The sequence below is a fragment of the Prinia subflava genome, chromosome 1 (assembly GCF_021018805.1).
Source record: "Prinia subflava isolate CZ2003 ecotype Zambia chromosome 1, Cam_Psub_1.2, whole genome shotgun sequence".
Classification (NCBI taxonomy): domain Eukaryota; kingdom Metazoa; phylum Chordata; class Aves; order Passeriformes; family Cisticolidae; genus Prinia; species Prinia subflava.
The window spans coordinates 66,635,190-66,647,712 of record NC_086247.1 but is presented as its reverse complement, the minus strand read 5'-3'; positions in this window follow the sequence as shown (position 1 = coordinate 66,647,712).

The window sequence follows — 12,523 nt, the reverse complement described above, 5'->3', positions numbered from 1 at the left end:
TAAGCTTTTAGTTTAAAACTGAAGAAAGATTTAAGACATCTACAGATGGGAACAACTATAAAAATACAAGTGCACTATCAAAGAAACAAGGTATTTTAAAATGAATTTTAAATTATACCTAATACAAAGTTACCTCAGTCACTGGCCATATGCTATCTAAAACTATCATTCACATTTGCTAAGCTGTCACCCATATAGCTCTTCCTCTTAAAACTACCTTGTAATATTTATTCTGTTACTTTGCTGTAGATAACATATGTTGGCTTCCTAAAGTTATTCAAGAATGTCAGGCTTGTACTCTTTAATTCTCTGGCCACTGCATGAGCACAAGGCAGAACAGCCTGGAAATTAAACCAAACAGTACCAGATGCCCTCAGTGGAGTATTTATCAAGTAAAGACACTTCTCATTGCACAACAACAAATTGTGCTTGTAAATACAGTACTCCCTCCACTTGTGCTCCCTCAGAAGAGTCCTCAGACACAGCCACAGTTTCCAAAATGGTTTGCAAGGCCTCTCCTGAATGTGGTTGTTTGCACTTCACTGCTCGCATAAACCAGCCTGATCACATCATTCCTTTAGAGAAAGCAAAGCTTTCATAAACCACTCAATAAAACAAATGTCCATCCTGTAATAGTCTTAAATGAAAATAAAAATCAAATTGTCACTGAAGAATGTGAAGAGGCAAAACCAAAAAACCCCTCAAAACCAGAAACAATTCTCTGAAAGATTACTAGGATAGTAAATTCCTTTGGTAAATACAGAAGGCGGTGGGGTTGTTTTTCCAAAGAAATATCCATCTGTCTGAACTCAGGATAATTCTGAGTCTCATTGCTGCCACCACAGTTGTATCAGTCCTGTGTTACCTCTGAGATTTAGAGAAAGCAGCACTGAAACTGTCTAAGAAATTGTTTTAGTCAAAAGCTCCTGGGATCCTCTGCTGTTTTTGGCTGGGATACAGTTAATTTTCTTCACAGCAGCCGGTATGGTGTTGTGTTTTGGATTTGTGCTGGACGCGGGGTTGATAACACAGAAATGATTTTGTTATTGCTGAGCAGGGCTCACACAGAGCCAAGCCCTTTGCTGCTTTTTGCTCTGCCACTCTGGTGAGAGGGCTGGGCATGCATGGGAGGAGACACAGCCAGGACAGGTGACCCCAACTGGCCAAGGACCTATTCCAGACCATGTGACATCATCCTCATTATATAAAGGGAGGAAAGAAGGAGGAAGGAGGGGACATTTGGAGTGGTGGCACTTGTCTTCCCACAAGCCCTTATGCACAATGAGTCCCTGCTCTCCTGGAGATGGCTGAACACCTGCCTGTCCATGGGAAACAGTGAATTAATTCCTTGATTTGCTTTGCTTCCACGTGCAGCTTTTTCTTTCCTTATTAAACTGTCATTATCTCAACCCACAAGTTTTTTAGCTTTTATCCTTCCAATTCTCTCCACAATCCTGCTGTTGAGGGAGTGAGTGAGTGGCTGCACAGGGTTTGGTGCCCGGTGGGGGTTAAACCATGACAGATCCTAAAGAATGTTTAACCATTTCATATGTTCATATACCCTTTTTTTTAATGTTTCCAGTGAAAAGCCCACAAAATTTCTGGTATGTCCTCTGGCTTTTTATTTATTTCTCTCTAAAGCCTGTTAGATATTGCAGCTAATTTCCTCTTCCCATGTACAGTAATAAAAGTACCTCAGTATACAACTTCTTATCACCATCTGTTGTAAAACAGAAAATGGATCACAGCTGCAGGAGTCACTGTGTCTAGGAAGAGTTAATATATCCGGCACTCTCTGCTGTCTTTGTCTAGCTTCTTGTCTCTTCCTGCCCATTCAGATGAGTTCAGATCTCTGAACTTCCTTTGTATTGCTGACCAGGTGAACTGAGATACCTAGATCCATTTTCCAGTTCATGCTGTTGAGTGATTGTGGACCGGGAGCTCACTCAAGTAATAAATGCAGAGGAAAGCCCAAACACCAGATTTTCCTAACAGATCTTCCATTCTACGGACCAGGAAAAAAATAATCTCTGATCAGCAAAAGAGGTTCACCTGCTCAACAGCTGTGGGCAACCCTTATAGAGGACAGAAGTGAGATTGGACCAGAAACTGTATTGAGCTATATCAGCAATTCCTACTCTAAACAAAGAAGTACAAAGTGCCTGACACGTACCATTACCCCTTTCAGTCTCAAGCACTCCAGAGGTCGAGCAGGACCCATCTTGGCCACCATACAAATCGAAATGGAGGCTCTATCTGCTTTCCTATTCCAAGCCTCTCCAGAGGCAGGTAGTATGCCCAAAATATTATTTGCTTGAACACTCGCATACCTGTCCCTTTTTGCAACCAAAACCATAGGTAGATTTAGAGAAAACTGAGAGAGGGAAATCTCAGCCTCTTCCTCTTTTTATTTCCAGACAGAATCCTCAAAAAATTTGCCAGATACCCTGAACTAACCTTGCTGCTTTGAAATCCACACAGAAAACTAGAGGGAAAAAAGTCTCTCTTATATTCCTGTCACTATTCCTTACTGTCACTTACCCCCACATACTCCATAATCCCCCCAACATATGACATCAAAAAGAAATTTCATTGTGTTTTGGGAGAATGTGGTATTGGAAAATCTTGGGTTTAAACTGGACCACAAGGAGAAGAGACCCGCATGAATGCAAGTTAAACTAGAGGGCTATTTTCTTACATAGTGATGTCAGCTGATCAATTTGTGGCAGAGTGAGAGACCGGATCAAATCCAAGGTATTGGAAAAAAAATCTCCAGAAGAGAAAAGATCATGGTCCAGTGGGACTGACTAAAGGTCTGGGTAATTTAAGAGGTGCATATTGAAGATAAAATATGACAAGGAACCACAAAACCCCTTCTAATTTAGCCTTAACTGTTTTAAAATTCATTGTGGACTAGACCAGATAATGACCTAATTGTTTCACCAGGGTCTTAATTTGCATAAAAGCATGTAACAATGTAAAAGAAAGGGCTTTTTAGAGCTAAGACCATGAAGAATTGCAGAACTCTAGCAAGAGAAGTTCTAGCATATGTCACAAGCCTAGAAGAGAAGAGAGGGAAGAGCAACTTTTAGACATGTAATGGCTCTAGGCTGCTAACATTTGGAGCATTTACCTTAATCACATAAGCAAACCAAGCAAGTAAACTGTATGCTGCAGTGGATGTGAGGAAAGCACATCAAATTTCCAGCAACACCCACATACACCATCCTTAGGGCAGTGCATACAGTGAGACTACAGCTGGGAAAATACCCAGAACTATGGCAAGTTTCCTTGCAAAAAAAAGCAGAATACAACTTGAAAGAGACGAAGTGCTGAACTTTGCACAGGCCCCAATTATGGTGAAAGTTCTATTTCCTTTTTCTTGTCCTTTTTCTTCAGTTCTCTCATTTCTCTTCTTTTAGGTATGTGCCTTAATCACCTGGAATCAGCCGAGATGATGCCAAAATAAGCTGGAATGCACATGGAAGGACATCTATTTCTCTTGCTTTCTACAGAGAATATAAACACACTGTTTCCAGAAAAGTGTGGGCTTTGAAAAACTGAACGATTCCATCAAGTTCTCTTAGAGCTTAAGTCTCCAATGTTGTCAGATGCATTAATTACTAAAAAGCCAGGTGCTGTTTATACTTTGCAATATATACTATACATTGCAAGAGTTCTTAGGTGGTTGCTCTCTAATGCAATGTTGACAATATTGAGGTTAAAAGTGAATTTAAAAGAAAAGGAATTAATAATTTAAGTAGTTGTCTAGGTGAGTTAAATAAGTTGTCTGCCAGTTAATACATTCAGCTCTCTCCTTTTAGCACAGAAGGTGGCACTTGTGTGTGTTGGGCATTAAAGCCATGTAAAGAACTAGGCTGTCACATCAGAGCGTGCACAGCTTAGCATCAAACATGTTGATCAGATAATATAATTTACAAGCATATCGTGTGATAGTCCAAGTAACAGCACCAGGGACATTTTCAAACAGAGTAAGTTACCCTAAATACACCATGGAGATAAATGACCAAGCAATTTTTAAAACATATGCATTAAGTAGATTATTTATGAAGCTAAAGAAAAAAAGAGGAAGAGGTAGAGCTTTTTGCATTCCTCTCTGCTTTCTGCTCCAATCCCCCAACACACAATCACCTGTACCTGTCGTTCACTGACTCCTCAGGAGCCAGGAAGATGGAAGTGGGATAAAATAGCGGACCTGCTATCACTCTCTGCTTTGTGTTGGGGTGGTTACTTTGTGTTAGCATGGTTACTTCTCTGAATTTGACATGCCAATTTGTGTCTCATCTTGTTTCTGCTGAGCAGAGACGTTATGTGCTCATTTTCATGTGACTTTTCAGAGGGTGGAACTAATCACTTCTAACTTTATCTGCTTGGCAACCACACCAGTACATGCATTATTACACTACAATGCCATAGATTGTCAGTTATATTTACTCTAAATAGGTCTCTATGTGTGATGACTCTCATATAGCATGACAGCAGTAATTTATAGTTCAGAAGCACAGAATGGGTAAAGGCACCTCCCTCTCTCTTTGTTTCCACAGCTATGGACTTTGCCTCAAATCCTCTACAAGTTCTAGTTTAGACTGGGATTTGAATATCATGCTGATCTATTGTTTAAAATGCACGCAGCTTAAAAGTTGTACTGAAAAAGACAATTAAATTGCAAATTTTTGTTTCCCATCTCCTGTTCCTTGCAATGAAGGATCCTAAAAAACTGTTTCCTCTCCCTCTGTGGGAGACTGATTGTGCCTTTCCTATTCTCATGCAGTTAATTTACTCAAATGATCAGATTCTCAGAGAGAGGGAAGAAGCTCCAGGTCCATTTCAACATATACAATAGCAAACATCAGACAAATAGCAAACATTCCCTTACAAGGCTGACTTCCTGAATACAGCATTCCGGGTTTAGTAATACACGTTTAGTGATAGATGTATCAATGGTCACATGTAGTTCTCAGCAAAAGAGAAAACAGAAGTTTTCTTTCTTTCTAAGTGCTCAGTGAAAGTATGTAAAAAAAGGAAAAAAAAAAAAAAAGAAAAAGAAAAAAAAACTTTACTGGAAATCCACCTTCATGACCTTTATACAGTCAGTTTCTAAAGTACCAGAAATGGTCAAGAGACAGAGAATATCTTGCTTGCTCTAAAAAGGAAAGAAAAGTTCCTCAACAAGACCCCTTGTTTGTCTGCTGAGATGCCATCATCTGTCAGCAACACTCCTTCCTAAATTTTTTCCTTTTCATAGAACAATTTCTTGGTAAATAAATATAGAGCATTTCTGCACAGTCTGTCAGTGTCCCAGATTTAGGCTCAAAGAAAATGCAAGTGATCTGGAGTTTCACATTCTGCAGTATGAAATACTTCTTCAGTCTGACCAAAGCTGTGATCCTTTTCTTAAGCCATATGACTTTCATAGTCATAACCCTTCCAGTGCTGAAAAGAGGAGGACTGTGCAATTTTCATCCTGTGATGAGACAATGGTTGTTCCATAAAAATAAAAGTGCCAACACTGTAATGGATCTGCAGCTGAGAGCACACCCTGTGTTCCATTTCAGCTCTGGTTCTCTGTGCATATCTTCGGAAATATTCAACATCCCACTCACCTTTTCTCCTCCCCCTCTCACTTTCTGGAGTTTTTGATTAAACGTGTTCTACACTTGCAATCTGTTATCTAAATTCCATCCCTCAGTGCAGCTACACTACTATTCTATTAAAACGATGTCTCCTGGCTACACATTGCTCCCACCTCTGCAAGACAGATGTCATGGCTGCATTATAACTTCTCCCTACAAAGCCCCAACTGTTCTTAGGGCCAGCTACTGCTGGATCTATCTTCTAGTGAGGGAACTATCAGCCCCTCAACACCATTAGGCAACTAGCAGCTGGTTAGAGCCAGGCTCCTTAAAGGTCTCTGTAAAGATTAACAATCAGTCAGAACCATCCTGAACTATCCTGGACTATCCTGCCATTACAGTCCTACTTTCTTTACAGGAAAAGAGAGACCAGAGATGTACACTGTCAGATTCTGAATCATCAACATATCCTTGGTACTCTCAGAGTCTCCACAGAAGGAAACCAAGAAAGCAAAGGTGAAGTATCCTCCACAAGGTCACAGACATCCAGCAAAGTGTGAAGCCAGAGGTAAGAATCTAAGGTCTTTAATGACTGGACTCAGTGATCTTAGAGGTTTTTTTCTACCTTAATGGTTCCATGACCTTTTAAAGAGGTCTCCCTGTTGGGGGCAGAGAGAGAAAAAAGTAATTGGTTAAATATGACCCCATCCAAAGTCCTTGGTGAGGACTTCCATTAGTCCTAACTAAATGGAAGCTAAACTTTACCAAATACTTCTGGAGCACTACACAACAAAGAAAAGGAAATTAAGTTTCTTCTGATATACAAGATGCATTTAACAGTTTCCCTCTGCAACTGTTAATATCACTTTTCTGGCAGAAGCATTAACAATACCTCTCCCATCCCAGCCATATTCATTATTTTTCCATTATTCCATTATTATTCTGCTGTGCCTGTTTCAGTTCTTGAAAACTTACTCACCTCTTTCTTGGAGCTAATGGCATTTTTTCATTGCTGTCCAACAATAAGAGTGCAATATTTATCATGACTTTTTGCCTACACCTCTGGCATAAGCCCTGAGCATATGAAAGCACTGCATATGCCGCTCTGGCTCATACTGATGACCCTTTTTGTTTTCACAATACATCTCCTGCTTCATCTGTAAAAACTCCTTTTTTTTTTTTTTTTTTTTTTTTTTTTTTTTTTTTTTTTTCTACAGTATCACATAACTCAGGTGCTACTTTGTCTCAGAAATGGGAAGCTTTTGACATTTACTTTCCAGTATAGTTTCCACACCTTTAGTCATGTAAGTGAACCAACTAGTCTGTCAAAATATTGTCAAAATCTGCTCCCTGCTGCTCTCCAGCACCTCCATTAATGGAACACAATTGGGCTTGGATTTATAAGAATTTAGTAATTAAAAATGTATTCCAAATAGTTAAACCTGCAAGAAATGTCAGTTAACTAACTTTGCCATGTAACACATGAAACCACTTATGCACAGATACAAAATATGTTCAACGATCCAGTTCCTCTGGACCTCTCCTCCCATGTTCCCCTTTTTGCTGCTCTGCAAGAGAAAGAGGAGTAGGCATGCCCAGAACTACATCTGGATATACAGATGTAACTGCCATGCCTATCAACAAGTTAACCACACACACAGCATTCCCACAGCACTGCAGTGCCAGAATCAATCATCAGTGGAGGTTAGGGACCTCAGAACTGGGTCTTGCAACTGCCTCCTCTTACTCCAATCTTTTACTGCCTGCTCTCTTCTCTCCCTGTTAGCAGGACGCATCAGTTTCCTTTTCCTTTGGGACAGGGAATTTTGAGTTAATGCTTCTTCTCTTCCACAGGCTGGCAGCTACAGTGTGGGAGGCCCAGGATTTGTCTGAGCGCCCTGCTCAAATATGCCTCAACCTCCACGTTCTAGTCAGGGTCTGCAGGGACCTCATGGCCCTGGGCAACCTGGATGGAGCCCCCCACCCACCCCTCGCCATGGGTGCAGCAGCTGCAGCTCAGGTCAGGGTGTGTGCCCAGCCCTGCTCCATGTCAGATCCTCCCAGTGGGCAGCCTGTGTTCTGCCTGCCCTTGGGGCCTTTCATCTCAACAAATCTTGCCCTCAGAGCTGGAGGGCTCAGCTCTGGGCCTGTCTCCTGCTCCCAGCTGAATGCTGGCCATGTCAGGATTGTCACTGAAGCCTGCCTCAGACAACGGGGGACAGCACCGCATCTCTAGGGGCATGGCCTGCCATGGGGTCACCCTGTCCCTCAGCTCAGCCCATCACACAGAGCAGCCCTGCTGGCATGAGAGGAAGGGTGTGAACGGAGCAGCAGAGATTATCAAGATGAAGAAAATTTGGCAAACGAGCATCTCAGCCTACAGTGTGTTCTCCCTCCCAGGACTAGCACACTTGACAGCACCTTCGAGCCAAGCATCTGTTAGTTCCTGCCTAGTCCAAGAAAGCTGGCAAACCCAAATCCTGCCATAACTCAAGGGTTAATGAATCCTTTAGCATTTGCTGCTGCCAGAACTCAGGACTGCCTTCCCTCTGCAGTGTTATTTTTTCCTCTAGTGCTAGATCACCCTGGAATGGATTGTTCTGCTTAGATTAACCACAGGATTGCTCATGCTGTAAATTAAAGATCCCTTTCTGTAGCTTTGCATTTCCTGGTCTTTGTGCCACAAATCTCTCTAGCTGTGCTGTTGATATACCTGGCACTTGGCAAATCATTTTCCTGGAAACATATTTCTACAGCTACAGCTGTGTCCATAACTAACTTGCTGTCACAGCTTGTGTCTGTACAGCTTGTGTCTGTAACCCTTCTATGCTATTTTGAAGCTAGCACAGTGCTATCAAATGGCCACCTCTCTTTCAATGAGCTTTACACCAAAGCATTTTTGAGAATTTCTATCCTCAAACTCTGTAATTCCACTATCTGGTAATAAGGTGTGGTATCTAGCACAACAGTCCTAGATACCTGCATAAGATATATTGAACACATCAGATCCACAGTTCCAGTTGCTGTCCCTTTTTCTTCTCATTTTTGCAAGCACAGACATGATGAATCTCTGTCTCTCCAGCAGTAAAATGACTTTTCTGTAATAGGCAACAAAATCGAGGGTTGATTACTTTCTTTCACACTGAAGATTTCTCCCCTCTGGCACTGGGTCTTTTTTGTTCTCTTTTTTATTTTGTCTTTGGACTGCAGTAGCACTTCTAATAGCACAAAAAAATTGAATTAAATCAGTCATAAAAGCCCTGGTAGCCAGAGCACTAACACCAGACTTGACCTTTATTTCAATAGGAAAGCACTTAAATAAATATTTTACTTTTTCCCCCACAACTCTGCAACATAACTCTGAGCAAAACTAAATAACTTGCTTTTTCTACAATGTCAACCATTCTATTAAAACAAAAAGTAGTATATGGTCTTTCTAACTGCTCACTCTGAAAGTACCAGACACAAAGCACACAGCACCTCTTACTTTTGTACAGAATATCCTCCTGTCAGTGGGTAATCTCATTCAAGATGTGTAACAAGTGTGCTGACAGCCCCACCACACACTCTTGAGTTAATCCCTCCAAAGACTCACAGTTGGAGCAGGGTATGTACTCACAAATATAATCATGAGAGAACATCTTCACAGCAACATAACCTGCCTGTCAAAGCATGCCAAGGAAATTTTCTAGAGACAATCTGCCCTCTGACCCTTGCTAGATGAACTTAGTTTATGTTTTATTTCTGACTGCATGGCATCATGACAAGAGGTACAGTATGAATATGGAAAAGATTTCCTGAGATTTCCATCATCCAGAATTCCTTTCTTGACATGAAAATGACAGGGCTTGTCAGCATGTCCTCCCAACCTGCACCACCTCTCTCTCTGTCACCTAAAAGCTAGTCAGAATATAACCCAAAGAAATGACAACCAGCCCTCTAAGGATGTGGTCTGCAGAGCAGCCGTGATAAAAAAACACAAGGCAAGGGGAGGAAAGGAACTCTTAAATAGCTGAGAGATGACACATTTCCTCATTAGTCCAGCAGACAGCTTATCAACGTGTTACCTTACGTTTCAGCATGATTTGTGAGAGCAAGGAATGGAGCTGCACAGGATAAAGGGATGCCAGGGGATCTGCCATCACCATGGCAATGCAGGCATACCACTCACACCTCAGCAGCCTTGGACTCCCTTGTCTCAACAGAACCCAGCAAGACTTCTTTTTTTTCCCCTAGCAGATTGTGATTCAATCACCACAGAAGCAAGAGAAACTCCTCTCTTCATTCTTCAGCTGATGTTATGCTCTGAATGGCTTTTATTTTGGATGAAGTACATGGCAATTAGCCACCAGGGCATACAGGCACCTGTACCCCTTCACCTTAAGCACTGTCCTGGAAAATCCCTGACAGATTTCAACCCTGTTGTAACTGCCTATACTTGCCTGGAGAAGGAATGCATGCAGACCATAAGCAGCCTATGACATACTAAGAGGTGATCTGCAACCAGACAGCAAGGGAAAATTCATAGCTATACCATGCAAAGAAAGCTCAAGTATGTGTAGAAATAATAAGCACTGAAAGAGTGGATGGCTCTCCACTGGCAAGGCTTGGCACCTCAAGTCAATGAAGAGCCAGTGGAAGTGTTTACATGTGCCACAGGGATGACCTGGCACTACACCAATGCACCCTGGTGCCATCTGTGAGGTCACATCAATGGCATCACAGGAGTGACTGGCTGGCTCCGTACCAGCATCTCAGCCTCAGCACCTGCATCAGCTGGGAGAAGGCAAGCTCTGTGGACTTCTGGCTGGCTCACCTGCAGTATCTTCCAACAACATGCAGTTCTTTTGTTGACTGTGAAGGGTTGCATGGCCCCTTCCTTCCCACCCCTTCTCATTAAGAGGTGCCATCTCTTCAGCACGGAGGCCTGAAGGATTGGGGCAAAGAGGGCCAGCCTTCTGTCAAACTGATGCCTTCCCCATGTGGCAAGGGTCATTCCCATCAGCTGTCCTGCCTTCCCGAGATGAGGAGGGACACACCTAGCCATGCAGAAGGTGACTACACTACCCAAGCCTTGACTTCAAACCATCAGCAACAGCCCCATCACTGGTCTGAGTCATACCACTAACAGCAGCATCCCCAGAGCTGGAATTTGTCCTGCTGAGGACACAACGGTGGTCCTACAGCCATCCCCTTCTGCTGCCCATGCTCACCTATCTGGTTAGTGGAAGCTGTCACGAGCCTTGCTGAAGTCAGAGCAAGTGGCAGTCACTGCTGTCTCTGGGTCCCACTAGGACAGTCACCTCCTGAAAGCAAGGCCCATGCTTTTCCCAGCACAACTTGTCTTTAATGACGTCGTACTGCCTAGTCACTGTCACCTTGTGCTTCATGTGTCTCCATCTTCTGGCATCATGTATTGTCCCTGTTCTTCCCAGAGAATGAAGGAGGGTGATCAGCTGGTTGCTTCTGGAGTCTTCTTATTTGACTTGTCTTGAAGAGGGGCCCAACATCTGCCTTTTTCAAGTGCTCATGAACTTTCCTTCATTGTCATGACCTGAAAGGCGACAGCCAGCAGCCCTCACAGTGACTTCCACCAAGTCTGCCAGCAGCCTGGAATGCAGCCCCCTTTCATCACCTGGCTCTGTGGATGTTCGTTTGGATCAGCCACTCCCTATCTGTACCTTCTGTAGGCAGTGCTTCATATCACACAGTGCTAGTAGGCTTGGCAACTGGGAGGCTTGAGAACACACCTTACTCCTGGGAACTGAGGGAAAGCATAATTCTGCAGTTTATTAATCTAGTTTCTTCCCCCTGATGACTCTCACCATCCTATATATGCTACTGGAATTTTGCCTCTCCTCTGACTTGGTCTAACACATTTCCTTTCAAATGAGGAGAAGGCATTTACCTCCTGGGTTACAGCATGTAACTCTTTGCTTCCCTTCAACTCCTTTGAAACTGCAGTGATATCTGAACAGTTACATCTTACTTTCTCCCACTTCAGGATATTTGCAGAGTATTTTTTACCACCAGTACCCCCAGCCACTCCCACAGCAGTTTTACCTGTTTCTCATGAAATTCTGATGTCTCCTTCATTACAAAAAAATGTTTTCCGAAAAGCACAATATAGAAATTTAATTCAAAGTCCTTCATTATTTCTGACCAGGCTGCAAACAGATGAAGACATATGCTACACAACTGCTATCTTAAATAACTATTTCTACAGTTAACTTCTAGACATTGAAACTGGTCTTTTTTTCCAGCCAGTAATGTGTAGAAAACTCCCACATGCGCTTCACTGTTACTACTTCTGGTGTTCAAAACAACAAATGCATTGTGTCAAGAACAAATAGAGCTTGATTTCCCTCTACACCTTGCATCCCTAATTTCTTTGGTATGATACAAACCGTTCTCAACTCTATTTTCTCCTTCCTGAATATTAATAATATTAATAATCAGGAAAATTTCAAAACTGGACTGCTTTTTTAGCTGTACTCATCTTACTTTGAAACAAGATAGGCATCATGTGCACAACATTTTTCAGCTTCACATTTATGTACGTGTAAATAACATAATATGGACATATCAAGACGGGAATAACAACAGGAAAAAGAGGCTTTTAGGCTCATCTGAATCAGACTTTAGTAAGATATTGGAAGGTGCTTGCAACTCCTTGCAAAAGTTTCAAGCCCTGTGTTTTTTTAGAAGAAACAAATTAATTCCACGTCAGTTGCTTTGCCTCCCTTTTCATTTTTCCATGCTGAAAGACAGGTGTGATGAAATCTTCTGTTCCCTAGTCACACACACTGCAACAGTAGCCCTTCTGCAATTGTTCAACACTACAGCCTCAATATTTTGAAGGGGCGTTGCTGTCCTAAAGTTGGTTAAATAACTGCCTTAGTTTTGGGAACAGATTTCAAAGTTTCCCT